This window comes from Felis catus, chromosome B1, assembly GCF_018350175.1.
Source record: "Felis catus isolate Fca126 chromosome B1, F.catus_Fca126_mat1.0, whole genome shotgun sequence".
Taxonomy (NCBI): domain Eukaryota; kingdom Metazoa; phylum Chordata; class Mammalia; order Carnivora; family Felidae; genus Felis; species Felis catus.
Genome location: NC_058371.1, coordinates 153274545 through 153290182, shown reverse-complemented (window position 1 = coordinate 153290182; position 15638 = coordinate 153274545). Strand labels below are relative to the sequence as shown.

The 15638-nt window shown below is 36.3% G+C and overlaps 1 long non-coding RNA gene across 3 annotated transcripts in view; it reads right to left on the bottom strand.

Moving 5' to 3' along the window:
• The window catches only part of LOC109499140, a 294496-nt gene that overhangs the window by 115034 nt on the left and 163824 nt on the right, over window positions 1-15638 (bottom strand). For 2 of the 3 annotated variants that reach the window (XR_006597041.1, XR_006597040.1), the window contains one exon: window positions 8399-13050. This is a non-coding gene — a long non-coding RNA (uncharacterized LOC109499140). Of the gene's footprint in view, window positions 1-8398; window positions 13051-15638 lie in introns of those variants that run through there. The other variant, XR_006597042.1, reaches the window with a different exon arrangement.

The window sequence follows — 15638 nt, the reverse complement described above, 5'->3', positions numbered from 1 at the left end:
TTATTCTCAATAAAACTCTGTGTCAACAGTGTGGAGTGGCTGGCCTTGTTTGGTTTCAAAGTGCCTTCTCAGTCTGGAGGATACTTCATTGTCCTTAATCCACATTTGACAGTTATGCTACAGTTATCTCAAAATGCATTATTATGTTTTCAAAATTTAAAAATTACTAAGAATTTTTACGTACAAGTATTTTATTTCCCAGACTATCTTACACTTTGAAGTGTCCATTTCTAGCAAATGGGTTATAGGTGAACATTCCTAGAAAAATATCCTTTCCACTTTGACCTTTTGTAGTTTTTTGTTTGCACCCTGAAGTGGCTTCACCTTCAAAAAACCAAACTGGAGCCACCTTTAAGGTAAGAGGGCAGGAAAACAGGAAATGTATGATTCGCTAAATACAATAAACTCCTTGTTGTTCATATTGCTACAGGTTCTGTTTGTAATTTAAACCATACGCTTTTTTCTTTTTTTTTTTTTTTTTTTTAGTTTAGAGAGTGTGCATGCAAGAGGAGAGGAGCAGAGGCAGAGAGAGAGAGAGAGAGAGAGAGAGAGAGAGAGAGAATCTTTTTTTTTAATGTTTATTTATTTTTTGAGACAGAGAGAGACAGAGCATGAACGGGGGAGGGTCAGAGAGAGAGGGAGACACAGAATCTGAAGCAGGCTCCAGGCTCTGAGCCATCAGCCCAGAGCCCGACGCGGGGCTCGAACTCACCGACCGGGAGATCGTGACCTGGCTGAAGTCGGACGCTTAACCGACTGAGCCACCCAGGTGCCCCGAGAGAGGGAGAATCTTAAGGAGGGTCCATGCTCACTTGCGGAGCCCAACGCAGAGTTTGATCCCACAACCGTGGGATCATGACCTGAGCCGAAATCAAGAGTCGGGCACTCAACTGACTGAGCCACTCAGGCGCCTCTGTAGGTTCTATTCTTATTCAGGTATGGTGAGACCAGAGATTAGGAGGTGATTGCCACTGCAAAGATAGTTCGGCATTCATAGTTCTTAGGGGAGCAGAGAGCATGCTATGCCACACAAGGGACAAGGTAGCACCAGCGTCAGTCAGGAGGCCTAGGAATTAGTGGAAAACATGGGAAAGTGCCTTTATTGTGGTTTTCAATAAAGGGTAAGTAAGTTTAGGATTGGTTAAGTTGAATAATTTTAGCAGGCTCTGGGGATAGGAGTTTTCCCCAGTTGCCTGGCACCTACCCCTGGGGTGATTAGGATGATAACGGGCAAGTAAAGAACCCTATATATGAGGCAGTTGGGAGTATATGGGCTCTAACTGGTTAGTCTGAACATGAAAGGTATGCTCCAAGAGGAGTCACTTGTTACCTCTGGGAGTTAACTATCTCTGGGAGGAGCAATCCTTCAAGGTCATCAAGGCCTCGTATATCACAGCATCAGACACATGGTTAATACAGTTTGTTTATTTTGTTTTTGTTATTGTTTTGTTATGTCTTTTTTTAATAGCCAAATATAATGTCTGTTTTTAACAATGGGGATATTAAGATAGGAAATGCTTTTTAATTGTTCTGAATTGTAATAGAATTACATTCCAGATTAGTTCATTTGGAAATCATAAACTGATAGAATTATATTCCAGAGCAGTTTGGATTATGATAATAGTTTGGGTCACTATAATCATCCTGATTCACATCTTTCATTGAAGGCATAGTATATGTAGAGTTGGGTCGGAGCAGAGCAATCAAATGTGCCAAAGTTTGAAAAGACTCCTTTATGTAAATATTATTATTAAGATACAAATAAGAATTTAAGCAGAAGATGACAAACATAGTTTTGATAGTGTTTTTAAAATTTTTCAGGGGCGCTTGGGTGGCTCAGTCGGTTGAGCGTCCTACTTCGGCTCAGGTCATGATCTCACAGCTCTTGAGTTCGAGCCCCATGTCGGGCTCTGTGCTGACAGCATAGAGCCTGAAGCCTGCTTCAAATTCTGTCTCCCTCTCTCTGCTCCTTCCCCGCTCATGCTCTGTCTCTCTCTCTCCTTCAAAAAATAAATAAAAAAAGTATTTAAAAAATTAAAAAAAAAATTCAATAAAGATCAAAATAATTTATTTTTTTATGTTTATTTATTTTTGAGAAAGAGACAGAGTGTGAGTGGGGTAGGACCAGAGAGAGAGGGAGACACAGAATTTGAAGCAGGCTCCAGGCTCTGAGCTGTCAGCACAGAGCCTGATGAGGGACTTGAACTCACGAACTGTGAGATCATGACCTCAGCTGAAGTCGGACGCTTACCGACTGAGCCACCCAGGTGCCCCTAGATCAAAATAATTTAGACAAAAACTGAAAGGAGGAAATATTATAAATGTGAAAATTCAGTCAGTAATATAATTATTTAATGATAATACAGTCACAACAGCGACACCTATTATTACATTTTGAAGATTATCAGCTACTCCACTCAAGCTTTAAACACATTATCCTAACTTACAAAACAAAACTGCTTTTCTACAAATGAAAATATTCTTATCAGACTGTCCCCAGAATGAGATGCAAAATTCCAACATTCACTAGATCATATCTGGAATATAAATTCTCCATTAAACTCAGGAACATCTGAATATCTTGTTATCTAAATGCTACATTATTCATTTATTCCTCAGTCTAACACATATAAAATAAAGGAAGTAGGAGAGAGAATAAAAAATATTAAATACCAATAAATACCAATGCAAATATGGATAGATAGATAATGTAAGTTACCAACAGAAATTTGAATTGAAATACACACACATATACGTAAAAATCAAGGAAGATAAGATGCATACTACTACTGTCCTCATTGCTATAGCTGATTACAGGGTTGCTATCGTATAATTGGTACTTGTAACTTTCATTTTTCACTTAGGTTCTTTATTTTGTTTACCGTCAGCCATAATTTTCTGCCATGATCTTAGCAGGTTGGATTTTTGTTTTATTTTACTATTTATTTATTTGAGATTTATTTGGTGTGGCACAAAATTTCATTCTTGAATTTCTGCATTCTTTTGACTTGGTTGCTGTGATATTCTATTAATTTTGATATTAGATAGACATCAGAAAATAAAAGGTGCCTTTCAAATCCCTTGGACTCTAGACACTGACCCAGCCCTATTTTTTTAAGTTTATTTATTTATTTTGAGAGAGAGAAAGAGAGAGAGAGAGAGAGAGCGAAAGAGAGAGTGAAGAGAGCAGGGAAGGGTCAAAGAGAGAGAAATTCAAAGTAGGCTCTGGCTGTCAGGTGTAGGGCTCAATCATAAACCGTGAGATCATAACCTGAGCAGAAATCAAGAGTCCAATGCTTAATCAACTAAGCCACCCAGGCACCCTGACCCAGCCCCTAGTTTTATGTCTGATTCTACCTTGTTAATCAAGATCTATGATCCCACGCAATTAAAAAAAAAAAAAAGAAAAAAGAAAAAAAAAAAAAAGAAACACCCTTCTTTAACTCTCAGTTCATATTACAAGGAGCTCAAAATGTTCAAGTGTAAATAAATGTCATTTCTAATTCAACCTGACTACCATGTGTGTCCTGGTGAAAACACTGCTCTTTTGGTCAACAATATCTCCTAGCAAGCAAAACTCAAAGTAGCAGACATAGAGAGCAAAAATTTTACCAATGACTCATTAGGTATAATAGTGAGAGGAACCATTTCCCAACTCTATCCCATGATTCCCAAATTCACGAATTCTGTTTACAGGAAAAACGCTCTTTATTGGTCTCTGATTCAGTATTGCATCTTGTGAGTTGAGATGCTCTCCTTTCATAGTTTGCTTCCAAACATGTGTTCTGAGTTGTCTGTGGGCTACACTGTAAGTTAAGCTGCTTCTTGGAAATGTATATAGTGAGAACAATTGATTCCATGAAGATAAGCTCATATTAAAACAAAGCCATTTAGGGGCACCTGGGTGGCTCAGTCGGTTGAGGGTCAGACTTCAGCTCTGGTCATGATCTCACGGTTCGTGGTTTTGAGCCCTGCGTCGGGCTCTGTGCTGACAGCTCAGAGCCTGGAGCCTGCTTTGGATTCTGTGTCTCCCTCTCACTCTGCCCCTCTCCCACTTGCGCTCTGTCTTTCTCTGCCTCTCAAAAATAAAGAAACATAATTAAAAAATTAAAAAAAAAAACCACAAAGCCATTTATTGTGAAATAACTTCCTTATCGGAAACAATGTTGTGCATAACACCATGACAGTGAATAAGACATTCTTTAAGTCCATAAATGGTGGTACTAGCAGAAATATTACAGGAAGAGAACAAATCCTTTCAGAATATCTGTCTACTGTATTGATGTCCAAACTCTGCTCTGTCCCAGACAGAAAGGATCTGATATACCACTGAGTGGCTAGTGGGCCTCTCTAGGGAATCATGCCATATTGGAGTTCAATCTTTGTCTTTAGTTTTGGCAGGATGGATACTAAGCAGTATCTGTAGTCAAGTAACTTTCTTATGTTTTCAAATGGCAAATAAAATTTTTAATAGTTGTGCTTTTGTTTTACAATTTATTTTACGTGGTTTAACCAGTTGTCGCTCAGTCAACATTTCTTTTTTCCATTTTGTGTCTCACTTCAATAGCTGAAAATATTCATGATAGAGCTATGTGAAGTCCTATGGGTTTTTAGTAACAAATGTCTGTTAAAAACACAAGTGTCATTTAAGGAATAAGGGAAAGTTAATGAGGAGGAGGAGAGAGGGGAGACAGAAAAATAAGAGTTTACCTTTACTGAAATCTAAATGCTCTATTAACTAAACTCATTTATTTTTTGAAATAATTATACAACCAGGTATTATTGTAATTTCCCATTTGAGAAATTAGGAAAGTGTGGCAGAGAGAGACTGAGCAGCTTGGCCAAGATCATGCTTCATTTTCCTGATGGTAACATGAATCTCATAAAATGTAAATAGTGGGGAGGTAGTAGAATAGATACAGAAACCAAAGCTCTTTTTAATCTACTATCTTTCAGCCTGACACCACTGAACCTGATCAGGAAAAAGCTGAATGTGGCGGGAAAATTCTCTTAGACTAGATTCTTTCTGACCAGTTGTTCCATTAAAAAATATTCTCCCTCAACTTAATATGCATACCTTCCATTTCATCTTGTAATTCAGTTGTAAAACCATTAATCATTACAGATCTAAAGTGATCATACCTAGGGAAATATTTGCTATATACCATCTTGGTGGAAATCTTCCCAAATACACACCAAAAAATGAAGCAAAGTAAGACCCCCACCACACTTTATCCCATTTGCCACCATTATTCACCTGGAACAATCCTCATCATTCCTTTTATCTTATCTTGTGCTATTTCCTATATGAAACTTATTCTCTTAGCTGATCAGGGATGAACACTTTTCCATATTGTACTATATGGTCCTGTACATATCTTTATTATACCAATAATCTCTTTATATGTCTGTCTAGTAAACTAGACAGGAAAAATGTTTTGGAAGGCATAAAAATGTCTGATACGTTTAATTAACACAAATATTTAATGAATTAGACCATATCTATACCCATCAAATAAATAGGAGTATAATTCATTAATGTCTTCCTTATCACAAATCTTATTCTCAAAGAAAATTTCCATATACATTGAAAGGAAGAGAACACTACTGTGATAATAGAGGACAAATGTGTGTAAACTCCTCCACACATACACATAAGATGGCATACAAAAAGAAAATACTTCTTGCATATGGATTCTTTTCCAGTTTCTGCTTGATTATAGTCCTTTTTCTGAGACCTGCCTCCATTTCTGCTTTTGGGTTTTTACAATTAATATTTCTGGGTGATGGTAGTAGTGATTCTCCTCCTTCTTGTCTTGTTCTAGTTATTTTCTTTTTCTTGTCTTTTTCTACCTTTTCTTGTCTTGTTCTAGTTATTGCTCCTATTTATTTATTTATTTAAATTTTTTTAACATTTATTTTTCAGAGACAGAAAGTGAGCAGGGAGGGGCACAGAGGGGGAGACACAGAATCCAAAGGAGACTCCAGGCTCTGAGCTGTCAGCACATAGCCCGACGTGGGGCTCGAACTCATGGACCGTGAGATCATGACCTGAGCCAAGATCAGACACTTAACTGAGTTGTTACTCCTTTTTGGGCATGATTGTCAGTCAACTTTGTTCACATAATGTTTTACAATGGCAAAGACATTTCCTCTGTTCCAGTCTTTTTTACTTGCTTTTGTAAGCACCAGGTTAGTTCCACAGTGACATTTGAGAATGGGCTTTTTACCTATAACAACAAAGTCTAAAAGAAATGTTTTTTTTTAAGGGGTCCTGTCAGTTGCCCCTGCTCTGTTCTTAAAGTGAATGAACACTTGTAAGTAGCAGCTCAAGTAAATACCTGACTTTAGATATGATTTCAGATAGCTGCTGTGGACTATAATTTACAGTAAACTGGTCCCAAAGCAAAGTAAACCTTTTTAGCTATTCTTTTATATTTGATGCTTTTCAGAAGGTTGGATATCATGTGAATCAAAAATAGATTGCCATTGCTATAGCTTACATTTCTGCTCTTTAGTAATTCTTTTTAAAAATTAACTTCCTCAATAGATTAATAACTTATAAAATTTCCCTTCTCTGTTGGTTACGTTTTATGGATCTCATGGACACCATGACATATTTTCACCCAAAGTGGGACTCGAACTCACGAACTGTGACATCATGACCTGAGTTGAAGGCAGATGCTTAATGACTGAGCCACCAGGTGCCCTACTCATTTTCTAATACATACACACATTTTGAAAGGACACAATCTGGCCATTGTTGGTATGATCTAAAGTTTTTTAGGATCTACCTTATATCATAAAATAAGTAATATATCACAATGTAAAAAACAACCTCAAAAGACCCAACTTTGCTCTATAACTTTTTCTCCAAAATTCCTATTTTCTATTTCTATTTTCCCAAAAGTTTCTGTATCTTCCTATTTTAGACGTAGGTCTGCAGGGAAATACCCAGGTGTTCTTGGACAAATGAAACAAGCTCTCAGTGTTTCACTTTCTTTAAATCTACAATAGGAAATTGGCTCAGATAATATTTAATAAGGCCTGTGAAGGTCTATCTGTCTTGAATTTAAAATAATTGATTTTAAAACATAATCTGTTAGGCTGAGTCCTTAACCAAATTAATAATTGGCATATCATGTTTCTTTTAAGAAATGGAGCATGATGATAAGAATTTAAAATAGTTCTTATTTCAGGTCGTGCTGTTCCTTCATATAAATAGTTAACCAAAGTATATAATTTTATATAAACTTTTCTGTCTGTCATTAAACTTCTGAGACAACATATGACTTCAAACTGAAATCTTCGTACATAAAAAACATGCTTAAGTATAGGACTTCAAGCTGAATTCTCAGCATAGCTCCATCCACTCAAGCCCCTGAAAGTTTACTTAGGAGTATAAAAACTGCATTCCTCTATTTAAAAAAATAATTAGAGGAGATCCACCCATGAAAATGAGGCTGGAATTTCAGAAACATGGTAAGGAGAGGGAGTATACAGATTCCAAAAAGGCAAGGAAAGCAACAGAAGAGGAAGTCAGTCAAAAGAGGGCTTCATTCCCACCAACAGTGCAAGAGGGTTCCCATTTCTCCACATCCTCACCAGCATTTTTAGTTTCCTGATTTGTGCATTTTAGCCACTCTGAGCAGTGTGAGGTGGTATCTCAGTGTGGCTTTGATTTGTATTTCCTTGATGATGAGTGACGTTGAGCATCTTTTCATGTGTCTGTTGGCCATCTGGATGTCTTCTTTGGAAAAGTGACTAATCATGTTTTCTGCCCATTTCTTCACTGGATTTTTTGTTTTTCAGGTGTTGAGTCTGGTAAGTTCTTTATAGATTTTGGATACTAACTCTTTATCCAATATGTCATTTGCAAATATCTTTTCCCATTCCATAGGTTGGCAAACTGGTGCAGCCACTCTGGAAAACTGTGGAGGTTTCTCAAAAAATTAAAAATGGAACTACTGTATGACCTAGCAATAGCACTACTAAGAATTCACCCCAAGGAATACAGGAGTGCTGTTGCATTGGGGCACATGTAGCCCAATGTTTATAGCAGCACTTTCAACAATAGCCAAATTATGAAAAGAGCCTAAATGTCCATCAACTGATGAATGGATAAAGATGTGGTTTATATATACAATGGAATGCTACTTGGCAATGAGAAAGAATGAAATCTGGCCATTTGCAGCAATGTGGATGGAACTGGAGGGTATTATGCTAAGTGAAATAAGTCAGTCAGAGAAGGATACCATATGTTTTCACTCATATGTGGATCTTGAGAAACTTAACAGAAGACCACTGGGGAGCAGAAGGGGAAAAAATAGTCACAAACAGAGAGGGAGGGAGGCAAACTACAAGAAACTCTTAAATACAGAGACCAAACTGAGGGTGGATGGGGGTGAGGGAGGGGGAAAATGGGTGATGGGCATTGAGGAGGGCACTTGAGATGAGCACTGGGTGTTGTATGGAAGCCAATTTGACAATAAATTATATTTAAAAAAAATAGGACCTCAAATGAGGCTGATGCATCGTTGTACACACCCATAGGAGCTCCAGACAGCGAGCATATCCATCAGAGATCATGAGCAATCACCTGGTGAATGAGACTCATGTTAATAAAAAAAGAATGACCAAGTCAGTCTGTCTCTGTCTCTGTCTCTGTCTCTGTCTCTCTCTCTCTCTCTCTCACACACACACACACACACACACACACACTCACATGCATGCATGCATGCCTACTTATACCTACACACCCAAACACTAGGACATAAATAATTTAGAGAAAGGAAGAAAATATTAAAATGTGAAATTCCCAATTTGAATGAATTACTTTAGAATGATTTTCAGAAGCTGTTAAATGCATAGAACTAGAGACAAGTCCCCAAAATTTTCAAAAATGAAGAAATTGATTTTCCATAAGAAATATAACTTCTGGTTTTGTTGTTGTTTACATTGAAAACATGAGATGAAAAATAAAATCAAGAAACCAGCTAAAAACATAACCATAGAAAATAAACACAAGAAAGAACATAGATAAGGCATACAGAGTTCACTAGGGAGTTAAGCATTGCCCACTGGAAGTACCAGAAGGATGAGACAGATAAGGGCAGCTGTATAGCAACTGCAAGGGCATACCAAGTGCTAAACACAAAGAATGAAAAAAAAAAGATGAAGACTCACATCTATGTTCTTTCTTAGTATCTGACTTGTTAATATACACATATATGACTTGATAAAAGTAAATTTCATTAAATAAATAATTAAATGTAGCAGGCTAACCTTCAAAAGCAAGGCAAAGCAATCTACAAGTTGCACATATGTAAATTAATTAGCTATATATTAAGTGTCACATAGGTGTTAGGGCTTTATCTGAAGTAATGAAGAAATATAAAAACAAATCTTTTCCACTGCCTTCAAATAGTTCTGGTTTTCATTACATGACTCTTAAAGTATTAATTTATCAAAAGGAAAAAAAAAACAGTAGCCATTAAACATGGAGAAAACAAGGGATATGAGAGAGGAAACTGAAGGGATTCCATTAGAAAGGCTCTGTCTCTGCTGGTTTTCTCTTAGACCCCATTTCCTCATGTTCCATATTTTGCCTCTGAATAAGCCAAATAAGCTATGTTCTGACATCAACAAGGAAGCAAGGAAGTTAATCATTCTCTGACTTTTGTCCTAGGCCCCAAACACCTGATAACACCTAAGAGCCAGATCTCAAATATGTTTCAAGACATTAGCTTCAAACAAAACTTGGTTAATAATGACATCCATACCCCTACTTTTGGTAATTTAAGGATTAACACCTATTGTTCACCTGACAGTCTCCTTTGATTGGACCCTACCCTGATTTTCTGGAGGAATGAGTACCCTAGATGTTTTCTAATATAAACCCCTAGCCTCAAGCAATAAAGAGACTCATTTTCCTTTCCTTTCTGAGTCTCCTAGACACTCTTTCTGCTATTCTCTATGCATCACTGACACTATTCAATGAACTCTGTTTTCACTTTCTCTGGCTTTTGCTTGATTTTTATCCTGCATGAAGTCAAAGACCCTCTTGGCTGGTCCTGTGGGATCCTCCCCTGAGTTCTTGGACTCTGCTTGCCTGCATCAGATATATTTTAGAAAGCTAACTGCCCTTTGAAAATATGATGCAGAAAATTTGTTGAAAATGTCACAATTTAATTATTACATTCATACTATAAACAAATAATTCAGAAACCACTTACACTGTTGAAAAGCCTTGAGAAAGAATGAAAATTTCTACAGAATTTACAGAGCCAGCATTCAATTAAAAAATCCTGTACGTTTAATTAACATGAACATAATCATTATAAATGAAGAAGAAAAGAATATATAATTAGAACTTGAAGAATCATGTACCCTGACACAGTGGGTTTTGCTCCAGGAAAAAAAGATGATTACTATAATTCACTATTTTAGTAAGTCAGTATGAAAATTCATGTAATTGTCTTAATTATTGTTGAAGTTAAACAAGTAAAAAATCAACATGTGCTATAACTTAAAACTAGTCATAAAAATCCAAAATTATTAAGAAAAATATTAACATATATTACTACATAAAATTAAACAAAAATAGCAAGACAAGAAGAGACTTCATACATAAAAGTAAAAAGCAGTAACCTGTGGCATAAAATATTGCCAAATATAAATGCAGAAATACTAATATCCATAGTATTTAAAAAGGCCCCATACATTAATAAGAAAAAAAATACATGTTAGAAAAATGAGGAATGAAAATGAATAGTTCATAGAAGAGGGTACACACTTTTCCCACAAATATAAGAATATATCCTCTACAAAGAATCCAATAAAAGGGAAAGTGAGCCATTTGGAAGATGTGTTTTCAAGCTGGTATCTGGTAAAGGCAATTAATTCCTAGATTTCTGGGACTGTACACTTGTGAAACTGTATACACTGTATCGTAATAGAAATAAGGGAACTATTACTCCTAATCTTATACTCTTCATTTTCCATTGGTCAAAGGTTCACCACAGAGGGTGGTGCAACTCTCCAGCACTTTGAACTTGTGAATGGGTGGTGAGCACACTGCAGAGCCCAAGGTGTACTACAGCTTTCCGTCCACAGGTTCATCATGAGCCAGTTAGCAAGATTCAGTTGTGATATATCTGGGGGGAACATGAGGGCCTGGGGACAGTTGCTGCTCTAGAAAGCTAGGCTGAAGCAATGGCAGGTGGATCATCTGGCTTGTTTAGGGTATCCAGATTAAAAGAAAAAACAAACAAGCAAACAAACAGAAAAGGTAATAATAAAAACTTTTCCATCAATAATAATAATAACAACAAAATAATGGCAATGGTGTTAAAAACCAAAATTCAATCAAATAAATCTAAAGATCTAATTGGCTTCATTAAAGGATTAAAAAATGATCAGCATCCCATCTAGCAAGCAGCCCTGATGAGCTAAACAAAAGGGAAGTTTGTACAGGCAGAGAGAGAACATGAAAGAAAGAGAAGAAAAGAAGGAAGGAAGGAAGGAAGGAAGGAAGGAAGGAAGGAAGGAAGGAAGGAAGGAAGGAAGGAAGGAAGGAAGGGAGTTTAGTAATACAGAATGCATTATTTACACAAGATCGCCCTAAGGAGAATGGAGGAGTCTGTCAGTAAATTTCCTTGTATTGACCAGGAAGTTCCATGTTGACTGGTTAAAGGTTACATTACTGGAGAGTTGAAACTACAGTTAGGTGACTTGAACTAAGCTATGTCATTTTGTGCCTGTGGTTTTCTTTTTAACAGTAACAATAAAATAATAAGCATTTATGTAGTAATTACATTATGATCTAAGTAAGTGCTTTGCATTTAATCATTCTAATAGTCCTATACATAGGTAGAATAATTATCACTTTATAAGTGAGGCTACTAAAACAACAAAACACATTCCTTCAACAAAAACACATTTCCATTCCTCATACCTTCTTTAACCCACAACACACATCGTACTTTCCTTAAACCTTAAACTCTTTAACCCATTTTCTCAGCAATCACCATAACATCCTCCTCTTCATTCTTAACTCTTTTGCAGAGATTCCACCCTTTAGCATCCTAATCAAGCTTTGTCACAATTGCCCGGATCTTAATCCATGGCATTTTGTGTCCTCCTAGCATTGTAAAATAACACACTAACATCTCTGATTTATCCTGCTTTCCCACCTGTTCTGCCAGTCCTGATAGTGGCAGAGAATTGTGGAGAACAGAATGGCCTTTTCTAATTTCAGCTCTTCTTCCTCGTAGTAATTGTGTGTGTGTGTGTGTGTGTAGTACAAAACACACTTACTAATAGACCTAATTTTTTTTTCTCACTGTAGAAATTAAAAAGCCAAAAGTAGCTAAACATTTTTAGGATTTAATGTTTGTCTTATTTGGAAATAATTTAGATATTTAATGAATATCCATCATTTGGCTTAACTTAGTATGATGTAAGGATCCTTTTACAAGCTTCTAAAAGTTATTTTGTCTTTTAGAAGCTTCTGCACACTAATCAAAGAATGTATTCTGATGTCTCTGAGAGGTTTGGAATCCCCTACTTTAAGGGTGGACTTATCTAGGTTGAAGTTTCCCTTAAGTATCCACTACAATTCCAAAAGTTCACCCATTTTCCAAAAAGACACAAAATCCTCCTGGTCCACAGACCAGATGGGGCTCATCTTAGCCTTTAGGTTCCTAAGATGTTTTAACTGAGGGGGCTTGTTATCCACCAAATGTTCCAAAACACCAGGAACCATATATTTTCTCCACTGTTGACTTACTGAGAAGCTTCAACACAAGAACAGTACTCACTAGAAAAGGTGATGCCTTCATAAAAAGAGATCTCAAATAAATCTGGTGAGCTCAAAATGCAGACAGTAGAGCTCAAAATCGGTGGAGACTTACCTTTGAAATCCAGAGTCAGCAAGAAAGCAGTGAACTGAATAAGTTCTGTGGGTACCAGCACCTGCTTGCTCACCAGCCTCACTGGTGTTGGGGGTCTTCTCTAGATCCCACTTCTCTGACAGCATGTGATGTCAACCTGAAAAATAAAATAGCCAGCTACTTTACTAGCAAATGAGTTTATTTGGGAATAGCAGAGGGATTGTAATGAGGGACAAGCAAACTATGGGAAATCATAGGCAAGTCCACTGAGAGTTTGGGGTAGGTTGTATTTATGGGGGATATAAAAAAGTGGAGAGCTCAGTTGGAGTCAGTTAATTCAAAACCAAATTAAGACCAGCCTTGAAAATGTTCCCCTACACAATGAGTACAGTTACACAAACAAATCTCAAGTCAGCCCACTTTGTAGGCCCAACCTAACCTGGGTCATCTCCCAATCATGCCTTTGGCAAAACTTCTTAAGGTTAATATGAGACAACTTAGGATCAACCTCCCGTGCTTCAAGAAAATTCCAATATTATCAATTTTTTGTTAATCAGGCACTTAAGAGAAATCAGTCTCTTAGTCCTTAAGTTTTATCTTCTTGAGCACATGTGCATAAGATTCTACTTCCAGTTCTAGTTAAAATTGAATTTTTTTCACACTTCCTTGTGCAAATAAGCTCCAGTTCATTGACTTTATTCTTCACCGAGCAACTTACTTAGCAACCTGTCTTCTTTCATTGCTAGATGTCTCAAATGAATAGTCTCTTCATTAGTTCCTCATACAACCTGCCCCTCTAATCCCTTATTTATCAACCACCTTACTTTTGGTTCCATTATTCAACAGAATCTTTCCATTCAAATGTCACCAACCAACAACTTATGTCTCAATTCCACTATATCCATTCTTGAAATTCCATAAGAATTAGTCTTTCTTGGATATATAAAATGAGAATAATTTAAATTGTATGGAGACAGACACCCCCTTGGAAATTAAATTAAATATTTCAATAATATTGTCATGCTGAAAAAATAAAACTCAACGTAATAAAAAGAATCTAAGATGTTATTAGAACATTTTCCTAGGGGAAAAATAGTATGCCAAAAAAAATCCTTTGGTGACAATTTATTTGCTCTAAGAATTAATTTATGGCAACAATGGTGAGGTCACTATGTTTGTAAATCAGATTCTTCTGTGTGTTCTCAATTTTCCCAAATTTAATAGCCAACCTTGAACTTTCATCTTGCTTATGACCTTCTGAATCAAGCTGAATAGGAGACATAATCCTGTTGTAACTCTTCTACAGTTTGGTGTTGTTCTAAGTATTATAAATAAAATCCTTAACATGCTTTACAAATTTGCTACAGTTACTCACCTCTCTACTTTATCTCACATCAGTATCTCCTTTAATCAGTGTGCACCAGCCCAACGTTCCTCCAGTTTTTCAAAAATACCATCTTCTTTCAAGGATTTGTTACAGAGGTTTCTTCCTCTGCTCTCCCCCATGCCTAAGTAACTTCTATTTGGCTTTCATAATTCTGTTCAAATTTTATTTCCTTGGGATCATCTACTCTGACTTCCCTAGATTAAATCTCACTTACGTATACCCTCAACATACTTGTATAGTTCATATGTTAAATTAACGAAATAACATTGTATTATTAGCTAAAGTCCATAGTTTATTCATATTTCTTCAATGTTTTACCTTTTTCTGCTCCAGAATTTCATCACAAATACCCCATTATATTTTTATACCATGTCTCCATAGGCTCCTCTTGGCTGTGACAGTTTCTAAGACTTCCCTTATTTGTGATGACCTTGCCAATTTTGATGGCTTTGTCAATTTTGATGACCTTGAATAATCAAGTATTTTATAGAATGTCTGTTAGAATTTTTCTGATATTTTTCATGATTAGACTGAGGTTGTAGATTTTTCAAAGGACAACCAAAAACATAAAGTGCCATTGTCATCATATCACATCAAGGGTGCATATTATAAAAATGACTTATTACTATTGATATTGACCTTCGTCACCTGGATGAGAATATATTTATCAGGCTTTTCCACTGTAAAATTAACCAGTCCTCAGCTTACACCTAAGGAGTGAGGATTAATGGTTTACTTCAACAGAAATTATTTGGAATTCTTCTATAAGGGAGGGTTGTTATTCATTTACTCATTCATTCAATTATTTGTTATTCAGTTATTCCCTTATTCAATCCTTAATCTATATCAGTATAGACTCATGGGCAGTGTATACTTTGAGTTGTAATCCAATACTACTTCATTTTGTTGCTAACATTGTTCCAGTTTTGGTCATTGGGAGCTCCTTCATTTGCTCTTATGTCCCTTTGACATATCCCTTCAATTTAGATTATGTTTGCTTTTTGACCACTTCCTTATTTTCTGGCCTATGAAATGCTTCAAGCTCATGTTGTAATTTCCTACTGCAGCCCTGGAATCAACTTCTTAAAGGAACTGTCATTCCTTTTATTGGAAAAAGAATATTTTAAAATGAAGGCTTAGGAATGAGTATGCTCATTTCATTTCTGGTATTAGTAATGCGTGTCTTCTCTCTTTTGCTCCCAGTTATTCTGGCTAGAGATTTATCTATTTTAGTAAACTTTTCAAGGATGATTTTGGTTTTATTGATTCTGTTTTAAATTTCATTGATTTAGTCTCTAGTTTTTGTTATTTACTTTTCGTCATCTTGCTTTGTTCTTACATTGTGCTTCTTCCTCTGG